At 39.4% G+C, this 13,843-nt stretch overlaps 1 non-coding gene across 1 annotated transcript; it reads right to left on the reverse strand.

Moving 5' to 3' along the window:
- Positions 1-13,398: 13,398 nt before the first annotated feature.
- Positions 13,399-13,506, reverse strand: LOC130978849 (small nucleolar RNA R71). Its single transcript, XR_009086460.1, has one exon. It is a non-coding gene; the product is annotated as a small nucleolar RNA R71 (small nucleolar RNA).
- Between the last annotated feature and the right edge of the window lie 337 nt (positions 13,507-13,843).

Here is a 13,843-nt window from a genome sequence, read left to right on the forward strand (position 1 = left end):
CAAAGCAACTAGAGTGAATTGAATTATAAGAATCTTGGTTATTGCGATTGTGCAATGAAAATGCTAGATCCAACAAAAATTAGGACAAAGACAATAACCAATACAATACTAGAAGAGCCTACTTATTCATGTTAGAAAGTAGGAAATAATGACATAAACATAGGTCTTGTTCCAAAAGCAGTAAACTTGATGAAAATCCAGTTGAATTGCTTAAAAACACATCAAAAAACAAATGACTATGTATTGTGATCATTCGTATTTAAAACCTACATGAATAAGTAATTTCATTCAGTTCACTTAACTAAACTTGATATGCACTTCTGAAATTACACCAATCAAATGATCAAACTTGAATTCATGGGGGTTTTGAAGTATGAGATGGAAAAATTAAAAGAACTACAGAATAAAAAAACTAACAAATGATCAAAAGGAAATTAATGCAATTAAAAGGGAAACAAGATCAAAACTTAGTGAAAATGCGCTAAAAGCATAAAAGAGCCTTGACTTGGGAATGAGAATCAAGAAATCCGATCATCGTCATAACCACAACTATGGCAATTATGATGAGTTAATCTCACTTCGTCAACCCCTAACATCGAAAAGTAAGTCAAGCAAGCATAATTGACCTTAATCCATAAGTCCTAGCTAACTTACTAATTAACTTAGTAAAAAGCTAGTGTCAATGGAAACAAGAGACAACTAACAACACAAGAATTTTCACTAAATGTCAGACATTATGAATCAAGTATCCTGATTACTCATTACCAAAGCCAAGGTGTAAAAATCTACTCAAAATCTATAGTTGGAATTTTCACAAACACCTTGTGGGTATAAAAGCAAAACATATAAAATTGCAAAGGAAAATAAAAACTATAACCAAACTATTCACAATGTCAACAGTAGAAACTCAATCAAGCATATAGAAATCATAAAAGATCAAATTCATCCACAAAAGATTCAAGAAATAAAAATTGCATATGTTCATACCCTGGGTCAAGCTGTCAGACCCGGGATGTCAGGCAATAAAGCGACTGACCTCTGTAGGTCAGACCATCTGACCTTTTCTCAAAGAGCTCGGCCAAATTGCCAAGAAAGTCCAGAAAAGGACCCAAATGGAGGAACACGACCCAAATTCAGAGGCAGCCCAAGCCTACAGAGAGAAGGGCGGTTCCCTTGAAGATAAGATGACCTCACTCAAAGATAAGATAAGATAACTAACTTATCTTATCTAAGAAGGTCGCTCAACACTATTATAAATACACTGGAGCACCCAGGAATAACTGATACCCTGATTCTACTCAATACCTGCTTAATACCCTTGCTAACTTAAGCATCGGAGTCCTTTGCAGGTACCCCCCACCCTCCGGGGATGAGGATCAGCACCACCACCAAATCCAAACAGATCGGATACAACAGCTCCGACCAGCACAAAAGATCTCATCCAAGATCAACCTGCAGTTTTAGGTAACCCTCGGAACATTGGTGCCGTTGCCGGGGAACCTGGAAGTCATCCCATCATCATGGCGGACGACCATGACAACGACCACAATTCAGATCTAGAGGATAGAACGCCGCACAAAAACACGGACACTACACCAAAGGATACTTCTCAACTTAAGAATTCTCCAAATGCCGAAGCCATGGAGGCACTTCGAGACCGTTTGAAACAACTGGAAGAAGAAGCCCTGCGTCAACGAGAGGCTGAGAAAGACCTACAAAAGTAAATAAGGCGACGCCAGGAATTTGAGGACAAACTCCTAAAACTTGAAGCCGATCTCAAGACCAAAGCCAACCGATCCCCTTGATGTGAGCGGAAATTGGTGAATTAAAAATTATTAAAATGGTTGCGTTGTAAGTATAGTTCTTAACTCACCAAAATCTGCCTATCAATTTAAAATGTGTCACAGAAAATTTAAATTAATAATTACTGGGAGTATGAATCTCAGGTCGTCTCCCAACGAGTTGCAGAAAGTGTGCTATTTTATTAACCAGAGGTTTTCAAAGAAGTAAATTTTGTAACAGGAAAATTTAAAGTTAATAGAATTGAATAATGTAAATAAAAAGCCTTGACTGGGAGTTGATTAGTTAGAATCTCTAATGTTGCTGGAATTCTCTTAGAGTAATTGATAATTAAAGATTGGTTTGTTTAATTATCCTTTACTAAGTAAGAAAAAGTCAAACAAATTGGAATGCTATGTCTGTTCACAAGTTGCAATTCAATTAATAAAAATGAGTTGGTATTAGTGACTAGAGAGCAATCCAATAATTATCCCAATTACAAATTCTCTTTCAATCCCTCCAACTCAAGAGTTCCTTTCAATCAACTCCCCATCAAGTGAGGGGACTACACGCTCATTGTAAATAACAAATCCATAACATATGAAAAGGAATTAAAAGAAGACATGATTATTGGAATGCAAAATGGATTAAAATGAAAGGAATAATTCTCGTATTAAATAATCATAAAAATATTTAGATGATAAAATTGAACAAAGCAAAGAACATGGAAGAATAAAACCAAGTTAAAAAAACGAACTAGAGTGACGAAGTCTTGATGAGGCAATGACTCTTCTCAATATCCTAATGCTGAAAATAGTAGAAAAATAAAATCCTAAAAGTATCAACTGTTTTCAGAGAAGGAAAAACCTAGAGGAGGAGTAAAACTAGATCTAAAAAACTCAAAACTGTGTAGAATGAATGTTGTCTTTATTTCTGCATATTCTCTGGTTCTAGTCTGCTGTTCCAGGCCGAAAACTGGGTCGAAATAGGGTCCAACATTCCCCCCAACGAATTCTGCAGATTATGCAGATCGCACATGTCACGCGATCGTGTCACTCATGCGGACGCGTCCCTCGCGCTTTTCCATGCCACGCGTTCGCGTCGTTCACGCTACCGCGTTGCTTGAGCTTTTCCAATCCGTGCGGCCGCACGATCCATGCGGCCACGTCACTGCGATTTGCTCTCCTTCGCGCGGTCGTGTGAGCCATGCGACCGCGTCACTTCTCGCTGGTTATCTCCTCAAATTCTTGTGTTCCTTCCATTTTTCGCTAGCTTCCTTTCCAATCTCTAACTCATTCATGCCTTGTAAAGTCTAAAACACACAACACACAGATCACGACATCGAATGGGATAAAGGAGAATTAAAAGTACATAATTAAAGTCTTAGGAAGCAGTTTTCAAACATGTAATGAATTCAGGAAGGAAATCTAAATGCATGCTATTTTAATGAATAAGTGGGTAAGGATCACGATAAAACCACACAATTAAACATAATATAAACCATAAAATAGTGGTTTATCACCCCTCATGAGGATAGTTCCCGCAAGGAACAATATCTGTTCACCAAGGAGATCATGAAGACCAAGATCCCAAAAGACTTTAAACTCCCAGACATGACTTTATACGATGGTACTACAGATCCCGGCCATCATCTCAGCAATTTTAGAAGTAGAATGTACCTCACCGACGCCTCAGATGCAGTTCGTTGCAAAGCCTTTCCGACTACTTTAACAAAGACGGCAATTAAATGGTTAAACAGTCTGCCTCCTAGGTCCATCTTGAGTTTCGACGACTTGGCCAAGAAGTTTTTGGCCATATTCTCCATCCAAAAAGACAAGGCTAAACACGCCCCAAGTCTATTAGGAATCAGGCAAGGAGAACGGAAAAGTCTCCGCAGCTACATGGAAAGATTCAACAAAACGTGCCTGGACATACAAAGCCTACCAACAGAGGCTGCCATTATGGGCCTTATCAATGGCCTGCGAGAAGGACCTTTCAGCCAATCTATATCAAAAAAATATTCCACATCTCTGAACGAAGTGCAAGAACGAGCAGAGAAGTACATCAACATGGAAGAAAACTCTCGACTAGGAGAAACCTCAAAATCCGGATTCACCTCCCGGGGTAAGGACAAAGAGTCCAAAAAGAAGGAAGGTCGGCATGGAGAAAAAATAAAATAATACCACAACTACACCTCTCTTCGGGTGTCCCTTGTGGATATCTACAGAGAAGTTTGCCACACTGAAAAAATAGCTCCAGCTCGACCACTCAAAGGCAAAAAAGGAGGAGAAAATCGGGGCGAATATTGTGAATATCATCGAATCTGCGGGCATTCCACCAATGAATATCTTAGAGTTTCACAAATGAATTCTCGTTGCAAGTATAGTTCCTAAACCAAACAATAATCTTTTCATACAAAAAGTTGTTTGTCACTAAAACAAACCCCTAAATTTATAAACCGAAGTACTGAAACCTCGGGTCGTTCTCCCTAGGAATTGCAATAAAGTGTCTTGTTATTGGTTGTGAGTTATTTTGGGGTTTTTGAGATTTTAGACAAGAAATATAAATGGCAAAGAAAATAAACTAACAACTAACAAAGCTCTTGGCAAGATATGAGAACTAGAAGTCCTATCCTAGTTATCCTCCTCAATTGTGATAACAAATTCTCCATTACTCCCACTTAGTTAACCTCTAACCATGGAGGAAAGTCAAGTGGATGAATCAATTTGATTCCTCAAGTCTTAATCAACTCTTAAAGGAAAGACTAGCTTTAGAGGCATTCAAATCAATTAGCAACTTCTAATTATCAATTAACAAGGGGATTAGATAACTCAAGAGTCACTAATTAGTCTACCAAAGCCAAGAGGAACAAAAGCTACACTAAAATCCAACCAAGCATTTCATCAAACACTTGGAGGGTATAAAAGGAAAGCATAGTAAATTGATGACAAGAATAGAATCTAACAACAATTATTGAAATAGATTAACAACAACAATCAAGGAAATCACAATTATCATAAATTACCTCAAATTGCATTGTTGAAAGAGAAACTAAAGGAACACAATCTATCCATAGCAAAATGAAGAATTACAATTATTAAAGCACATAACTAGAAAGAGGAAGAGGAGAAGATTAAGACTTGATAAAGGACAAGTGAATCAAAGCATGAATTAAACCTAGATCTGAGATGAGAGATTAACCTAAACCTAATCCTAATTCTAGAGAGAAGTGAGAGCTTCTCTCTCTAAAACTACTCTAAACTAAAACTAATGATGCTAAATGATAGATTGATGCCTTCCCCTTCTATCCTTGGTCCTTTTAGTGCATTTTGGCGCCAAAGTTGGTTCAAAAACTCCCCAAGATCGCCAGGCACGTGCTGCTTTAATGAAGTCATGTGCGGACTTCGACGCGTGCGCGCACGTTACGCGTGCGCGTCCCTGGCCGATTCTGCAATGTGCGTGCGAGCACCTTGTGCGCGTGTGCGTGCTTGGCCAATTTCACTTCTTTGACTTTTTATGCTTCTCTCCACTTGTATGCTTCCTTCCTTGCTCCCTTTGATCCATGCCTAGCCTATTTCAATTCTAGAATTACTAGCAAACACATCAAGGCATCTTATGGAATCAAAGAGGAATTAGAATTCATCAAAATAAGGTTTAAAAGGCATGTTTTTACACTTAAGCACAAATACGGGGGAGATTACAAAACCATGCTAATTCATAGGTTAAATGCGAGAAAAGGTCATCAAAATACTCTAAATTCATTGCATGCATACATTCGTCATGAGGTCTTTCATTTAGGTTGTAATGGGGCTAGGGTCAAGGTAGGATCATTTATGGTTAAGTGGACTAAAGTTTAGACCTTTGATTAGCATAGACATTTCCACCTAACCTATATAATGACCTATACAATTAAATTCTAACCTAACTACCCATTCCTCACTTTTTCTTACATACTCATGCATTCTATTCCTTGATTCATAACACTTATGCATCGATTCCCTTTTATTGTGCTTCACTTCGGGGCGTTTTGTCCCCTTTGGTTGCTTTTTTTTCATTTTCTTCTTTCTTTTTCTTCTCTCTTTTTTTTCTATATTCCTTTTTTTTCATTTTATTTTTTTTTCTCTTCTCTATTTTTTTTCTTTTCTTTTTATACTTTGTACAAGGACATCAATTGCATAAGGTCTTATACATTCAATCAATACATGAATATATTCCCAATTCCTAAATATGAAAATGTACTACCCTTTTTATCCCATCCAATGTTCCCAAGCCTCACCATCTTCGAATAATAAACACTCTCACTAACCTAGGCTAATCAAAGATCCAAGCAAGGGACTTTCATTGGTTTTCCGCCTTGGGCTTGTAATGTGCTAAAATGAGAACAAGTTAGTTAAGCATAGGCTCAAAATTGGCTAACAATGGAGAGTAAAAGGTAGGCTATTTGGGTAAGTAGGCTAATGAAATAATGGCCTCAATCATTACAAATGCATGAATACAAGAAATAAATGGACATATAGAATCAAGCAAATCAAGGATCACAATCATAGAAAGAGAACAATTGCACACAAGAATGGAAGATAAGTGGTTATAAAATGCAACCACATCAATAGGCTCAAGTCTCACAAGCTTGTGTTCTTAGTTCAATACATGCTTCACAAAGTAAGAATTCAAGCAAGTTTCACGAAAAATTTTCTTCAATCAATTAGGTTGGTGCCCTATGCCCTATAATTAAGTTTCTTGGAAAATCTCAATATTTGACTAAGCATTGTTGTGATTGAAAAATTCAAAAAGGGTGACTAAGTTTTAACAATTCCAAACATGGTTTCTAATCACAACTATAAGTTAAAAAGAGAAATATGCAAAAGTTTATAAAGAAAAAATCTAACTAAAAAAGTATGGAATCTATCATCCAAAACATCTAAAAATATGCAGAAGCATCCAAAATATCTAAAATCCAGTAAAAGTATCCAAAATAACCCAAAATGACAAGTATATACATAAAGTACGCAAAATGAGATAACTAGGCAGCATAACTAAAGTGTTCACCGGTCCTCTAATGGTGCCACTAGCAACCTCCCCACACTTAAGACTAAGCATCGTCCTCGATGCTAATCTTGAGGATCAGAGGTAGGGACACCGGTAGGTGCTGACTCTGTCTGAGGCTGTGGGACCGGCTCCTCATGGGGCTGCTGAGTCTCTGTGGCGTCAGGTGCAGCTGGAGGTGCATCCTACTGAGTCGGCTCATCAACATCCTCCTCCTGATGATCCTGCTCATCGGAGGCTGGAGAGTCTGGGGGTGGAGGTAACTCAGCGCCCAGGGAGATGAGTGCCTGATCCATCCGATCCAGTCGGCGCATGATCTGGCACTTTTCGCGCTCTAGAAACCGAAACAGGCACTGAACCAGTAGGTAAGTCGGCTCAGGTGCTGAAGAAGGGACTGTCGAAGAAGATGGAGCTGCTGCTGTAGAAGAGGATGGGGCTGCTGTGGAGGCTGAAGGTCCAGACGTCCCTACAACTGCTCTAGCCCTAGATCGGCGTTTAGTCGGGGGCTTCTCGTGCACCCAGCCTTCCCAAGGAATAGTAACCTCCTTGTCATCGTCATCTGGGGGTGGTGGTATCACATCATCATCCAACCAGGGGACCTCACCTAAGGCGGCCATACTGGTAACCAAGGTGGGAAACGGGAGTAGGCTACGAATATGTGCTCGCCACATACACTGCCGAATCAATCGAGGAAAATAAACCTCCTTTCCCTCCATAACACAACCAATCAAAAGTAACATCTCCATAGGAATATCAGAAAAGTGAGTGGTGGGTAAGACATAGTGGGCAAATATCATCTGCCAAGTCTTGGCCTCCTTGTTCAAGTGTGCAAAGAGCATCCCTTTGGGCTTTGTGTTGCCCGAGTTCATCACCCAAGTGGCATCTAGTATGCCAATCACGCGTCTAAGCGCCTCATAGTCAAAAGTCATACAGTGAATGGCTACCTCTGCCTGCCGATGGGCACAGGTGTCATCAGGGATGTGTCGACACTGCAGTGCCTCCTCTATGGCTGACTCAGTGATCATAACCTCTCTACCCCTCAACTGAACTGAATCTAAAGTGGGACGGAAGAAGTTGCAATAGAATTCCTTAACCCAAGAAATGTTGATATCTCCCAAATCTCTATCAACAAAGTCTATACCCAACTCTAGGATGCGACTAGTAATGGCTCGTCTCACATCATTGGGTAGGAGTAATCTCTTCTCAGTGTTCAGCTTCATCTTCCGATAGTTTTGGAGGCGAAACTCACAGTAAAGATTGGGAAATTTTGTTGGATTGGTAGAAGGTAGCAACTGATTTTCCTTTTCTTCTTCATTCAACGGATTCTTAGCATAATTCTTGTAAATGGAGGGAATAGAGGGTGTAGAATGTTTTCTTTTCTTGGAGGTAGTGGCTATGACTTTTTCTTTATCCAACATCTTGAAAAGTATGATAGAATATAAGCAATGAAGCACTTAGCATGAAACAAGGAAAACATGTTCAGGATATGAGATGGATGATAAGCAATCATGATGTGAACTAAACTTAAAAACTTGGGTTGCAAGTAAGGACAGAAAACAAGGCTGTAAATCAAGAAATCAAAGTTTTAAGGAAATCAACAACTCTTACTCATTAAGCAATAAAATCGTCATACCTTGAAAGAATGGTTAAAGAGGGTTAAATGTGAGTAAAAAGTAAGTGTTTAACGAGATTAGAGAGTTAGGAAAGTGGATTAGTGGTATGATGATATATGGGCTCAATAAAGAAGAGTTGTGACTAAACATAGAAATCATGTTCACAATAATTGGTGCAAATCCCGGAAGTCAAAAGGAAACGGAAATTAGCCCAAATTTTGCAACAGAGACTAAAATGAAAATAGATTTCTTGAAAATTGGGCAGCATTCCGACTTGAAATTGGACATTCCCAGATAGCAACATAGCATAAGCAGTAAGAAGACAACATCAATTAAGCCCAGCAGCAGTGAAATACAACCCAGCAACACAAATTGCATACATAGCAATCCAAAATCAGCATACAACACCCAAGTAAACAAACAACGAACATGCACAAACGGAGCACTTATCAGGCCTAGAATCCTCTATCCAGACCTAGCTACCTAACAGCAATTATTTCTATCTAACCTAACATGCAAAATTTCAATTCTAACTAACTAACAAAAAACTAACAGTAGCTACAGTAATCAAAATTAACAGAAGTTAAAGCAGGAACCTGGGAGCGAGCAAAGCTGAGAAATGGAAAGGGGAATTAGAATTGGGAACGGGAGCAACAGAGTCTGAGAGCTGCGCCGGCAAGGCAGAACGCGCCGCTGTGGGTGGTGGTGGCAGCGGCAGCAAGTAGTGACGGAGGGGGTGAGTTGCCGGCGGTGCCGATGATGGCGACAGTAACAGCGGAGAGTGAGAATGAGTGGAGTGAGAAAATGAGTGGTTGGAATGAGAGGGGTTGGAGGCGGTGGCGAGCGCCGGTGGGGAGAAGGAGGATGGGGGCGACGAAGAGAAGATGGGGAAAGGAAAGTGTGTGCTGCTGCGCACTGCTTGTCGCGCCTTAGGGTTATCCTCGTTTCTGAATTGGCGCGGGCGCGCACCGTGCGCGTCCGTGTACATTGAAGAAATTGGGGATCTACGTGTGCGCGTACAGTGCGCGCACGCATATCAGGAGTTGGGCTGGAGGCTTAAGGTTGTCCCAGATTAGGCCTAACTCTCTGGAAAATGGCCTGGAAGTTGCACTAATAGACCTGTGCACACGCGGCATGTGCGCGTCCGCGCAAGGTGAGTTGGGCTGGGGGCTTAAAGTTGGCCCAGATCCAGCGCAACTCTCTGGATATTGGCTCAAAAGTTGCAGCAGCAGATCGATGATGAGCGGATAATTTATACGCTTTTTGGCATTGTTTTTAGTATGTTTTTGGTAGTTTTAGTTGAGTTCTCAGTATATTTTTATTAGTTTTTAGTTAAAATTCACTTTCCTGGACTTTACTATGAGTTTGTGTGTTTTTCTGTGATTTCAGGTATTTTCTGGCTGAAATTGAGGGATCTGAGCAAAAATCTGATCCAGAGACTCAAAAGGACTGCAGATGCTGTTGGATTCTAACCTCCCTGCACTCGAAGTGGATTTTCTGGAGCTACAGAAGCCCAATTGGCGCTCTCTCAACGGCGTTGGAAAGTAGACATCCTGGGCTTTCCAGCAATATATGATAGTTCATACTTTGCCCAAGATTTGATGGCCCAAACCGGCGTTCAAAGTCACCTACAGAAATTCCAGCGTTAAACGCCGGAACTGGCACCTAAATGGGAGTTAAACGCCCAAACTGGCACCAAAGCTGGCGTTTAACTCCAAGAGGAGTCTCTACTCGAAAATGCTTCATTTGCTCAGCCCAAGCACACACCAAGTGGGCCCGGAAGTGGATTTTTATGTTATTTACTCATCTTTGTACACCCTAGGCTACTAGTTTTCTATATATAGGACCTTTTACTATTGTATTTACATCTTTTGATCACTTTAGATCTCTAGATCATCTTCGGACATCTAGTTCTTAGATCAGATCTTGGTTCTTCTGGTTCCCTCTTTGGGGCCGAAACCAATGATCACTTTTGTTCTTATGTATTTTCAACGGTGGAGTTTCTACACACCATAGATTAAGGTGTGGAGCTCTGCTGTACCTCGAGTATTAATGCAATTACTATTGTTCTTCTATTCAATTCTGCTTGTTCTTTGTCCAAGATATCACTTGTTCTTCAACTTGATGAATGTGATGATCCGTGACACTCATCATCATTCTCACTTATGAACAAAGTGACTGACAACCACTCTTGTTCTACAAGCATACGAGGCTCTAGTGAATATCTCTTGGATTCTTTAACCGGAATCTTCGTGGTATAGGCGAGAACTGATGGCGGCATTCAAGAGAATCCGGAAGGTCTAAACCTTGTCTGTGGTATTCTGAGTAGGATTCAATGATTGAATGACTGTGACGTGCTTCAAACTCCTAGCAGGCGGGGCGTTAGTGACAGACGCAAAAGAATCGCTGGATTCTATTCTGGCCTGACCGAGACCGACAGCTGATTAGCCATATGCTGTGACAGAGCATAGGAACATTTTCACTGAGAGGATGGGAGGTAGCCACTGACAACGGTGAAACCCTTGCATAAGCTTGCCATGGAAAGGAGTAAGAAGGATTGGATGAAGACAGTAGGAAAGCAGAGAGACGGAAGGGAAGGCATCTTCATACGCTTATCTGAAGCTCTCACCAATGATATACATAAGTATCTCTATCTTTATCTTTATGTTTTATTCATCATCTATACCCATTTGAGTCTGCCTGACTGAGATTTACAAGGTGACCATAGCTTGCTTCATACCAACAATCTCCGTGGGATCGACCCTTACTCACGTAAGGTATTACTTGGACGACCCAGTGCACTTGCTGGTTAGTTGTGCAAAGTTGTGTAGTGATCACAATTTCGCGCACCAAGTTTTTGGCGCCGTTGCCGGGGATTGTTTGTGTATGGACAACTGACGGTTCATCTTGTTGCTTAGATTATGTATTATTTTTCTTCAGAGTTCTTAAGAATGAATTCTAGTGTTTCAAGGTGATGTTCTTATCATCACCAAAGCTGATTGATCATCATCAATTTAGCTCTTGAATGCAATGTCCTGCTGAAGCTTAGCTAGCTATGTCTAATTCCTTTAGACTAAAGCTTTAGACTAACATTGCATGATTCCTGGAATTCTCATTAAGAATTTTGATACCTTTATTTTCTTCTTCCACTTAATTTTCGAAAAATCCAAAAAACAAAAAATTTTACAAAATCATAAAAACAAAAAAAAATATTTCTTGTTTAAGTCTAGTGTCTCATTTTAAGTTTGGTGTCAATTGCATGTTTCTGTTCTTCTTGCATTCTTCAAATTTATGCATGTGTCTTCATTTATCTTCAAGTTGTTCTTGATGATTTCCTTGTTTTGATCTTTGAATTCTATTGACTTGAGTGTTTTGTTATTTCTTATGTGCATTCTCATTTTGTTAGTGTCAATAGTATACAAACTGCTAAGTTTGGTGTCTTGCATGCATTGTTATTTGATTTTAGTTGCATTTTGATTATTCCTCATTATTAAAAATCCAAAAATATTTTTAATTTGTGTCTTTTCAAGTCAATAATACAGAGAATTAAAGATTCAGAACATACTGCAGAGGAATTATACAGAAGAAAGCTGGGCATTCAAAAATGCCCAGTGAAGAAGACAGACTGGCGTTTAAACGCCAGCCAGGGTACCTGGCTGGGCGTTTAACGCCCAAAAGGGTAGAGTTTTGGGCGTTAAACGCCAGAATGTCCACCATTCTGGGCGTTTAACGCCAGGATGGCACAAGGGGGAGGATTTTGTTTTCGAAATCAATTTTTTTTCAAGTTTTCAAGGTTTTTCAAAATCAAATCTTTTTCAAATCAAATCTTTTCAATCAAATGTTTTCAAAATCAATTTCTTTCCTTTTTCAAAGATACTTGCTAACAATTAATGATTTGATTCAAAATTTCAAGTATGTTGCCTTTTCTGTTGAGGAAGGTTTAATTTTTGAATCATATCTTTTCTTGTCAGGCAAGTCATTAATTTTAAAATCAAATCTTTTTTTAAAATGTTTTTCAAATCATATCTTCTCAATCACATCTTTTTAAAACCAATCATATCTTTTTAATCACATCTTTTTCAAAATAGTTTTCAATCAAATCTTTTTAACTTCTAATTTCAAAATCTTTTTCAAAAATCATTTGATTTCTTTCCCACTCTTATCTTCGAAAATCAAGTAGTGTTTTTCAAAAATATTTTCAAAATCTTTTACTTAATTTTCGAATATTACTTCCCTTCTTTTCACATCCTTCTATTTATGGACTAACACTATTCCTTAATGCAAAATTCGAACTCTATCTTCTTTGATAAGTTCGAATTTTCTACTTCTGTCTTCTACTTTTCTTTTCCTCTGACACCTCAAGGAATCTCTATACTGCAACATAGAGGATTCCACATTTTCTTGTTCTCTTCTCTTTCATATGAGCAGGAGTAGAGACAAAGGCATTCTTGTTGAAGCTGACCCTGAACCTGAAAGGACCTTGAAGCGAAAGCTAAGAGAAGCTAAGGCACAACTCACTGTTGAGGACCTGACCGAATTCTTCAAAGAAGAAGAACCTATGGCAGCCGAAAACAACAACAATGCCAATAATGCAAGGAAGGTGCTGGGTGACTTTACTGCACCTACTCCCGACTTCTATGGGAGAAGCATCTCTATCCCTGCCATTGGAGCAAACAACTTTGAGCTTAAGCCTCAATTAGTTTCTCTAATGCAACAGAATTGCAAGTTCCATGGACTTCCATTGGAAGATCCTCATCAGTTTTTAGCTGAGTTCTTGCAAATCTGTGACACAGTCAAGACTAATGGGGTTGACCCTGAGGTCTACAGACTGATGCTATTCCCTTTTGCTGTAAGAGACAGAGCTAGGATATGGTTGGACTCTCAACCTAAAGAAAGCCTGGACTCTTGGGAAAAGCTAGTCAATGCCTTATTGGCAAAGTTCTTTCCACCTCAAAAATTGAGTAAGCTTAGAGTGGAAGTCCAAACCTTCAGACAGAAGGATGGTGAATCCTTCTATGAAGCTTGGGAAAGATACAAACAATTAATCAGAAAGTGTCCCTCAGACATGCTTTCTGAATGGAGCATCATAGGTATTTTCTATGATGGTCTCTCTGAACTATCCAAGATGTCTTTGGATAGCTCTGCTGGAGGATCTCTTCATCTGAAGAAGACGCCTACAGAGGCTCAAGAGCTCATTGAAATGGTTGCAAATAACCAATTCATGTACACTTCTGAAAGAAATCCTGTGAACAATGGGACAAGTCAGAAGAAAGGAGTTCTTGAGATTGATACTCTGAATGCCATTTTGGCTCAGAACAAGATATTGACTCAACAAGTCAATTTGATTTCTCAAAGTCTGTCTGGAATGCAAAATGCACCAAGCAGTACTAAGGATGCTTCATCTGAAG

This window comes from Arachis stenosperma, chromosome 4, assembly GCF_014773155.1.
Source record: "Arachis stenosperma cultivar V10309 chromosome 4, arast.V10309.gnm1.PFL2, whole genome shotgun sequence".
Lineage (NCBI taxonomy): Eukaryota > Viridiplantae > Streptophyta > Magnoliopsida > Fabales > Fabaceae > Arachis > Arachis stenosperma.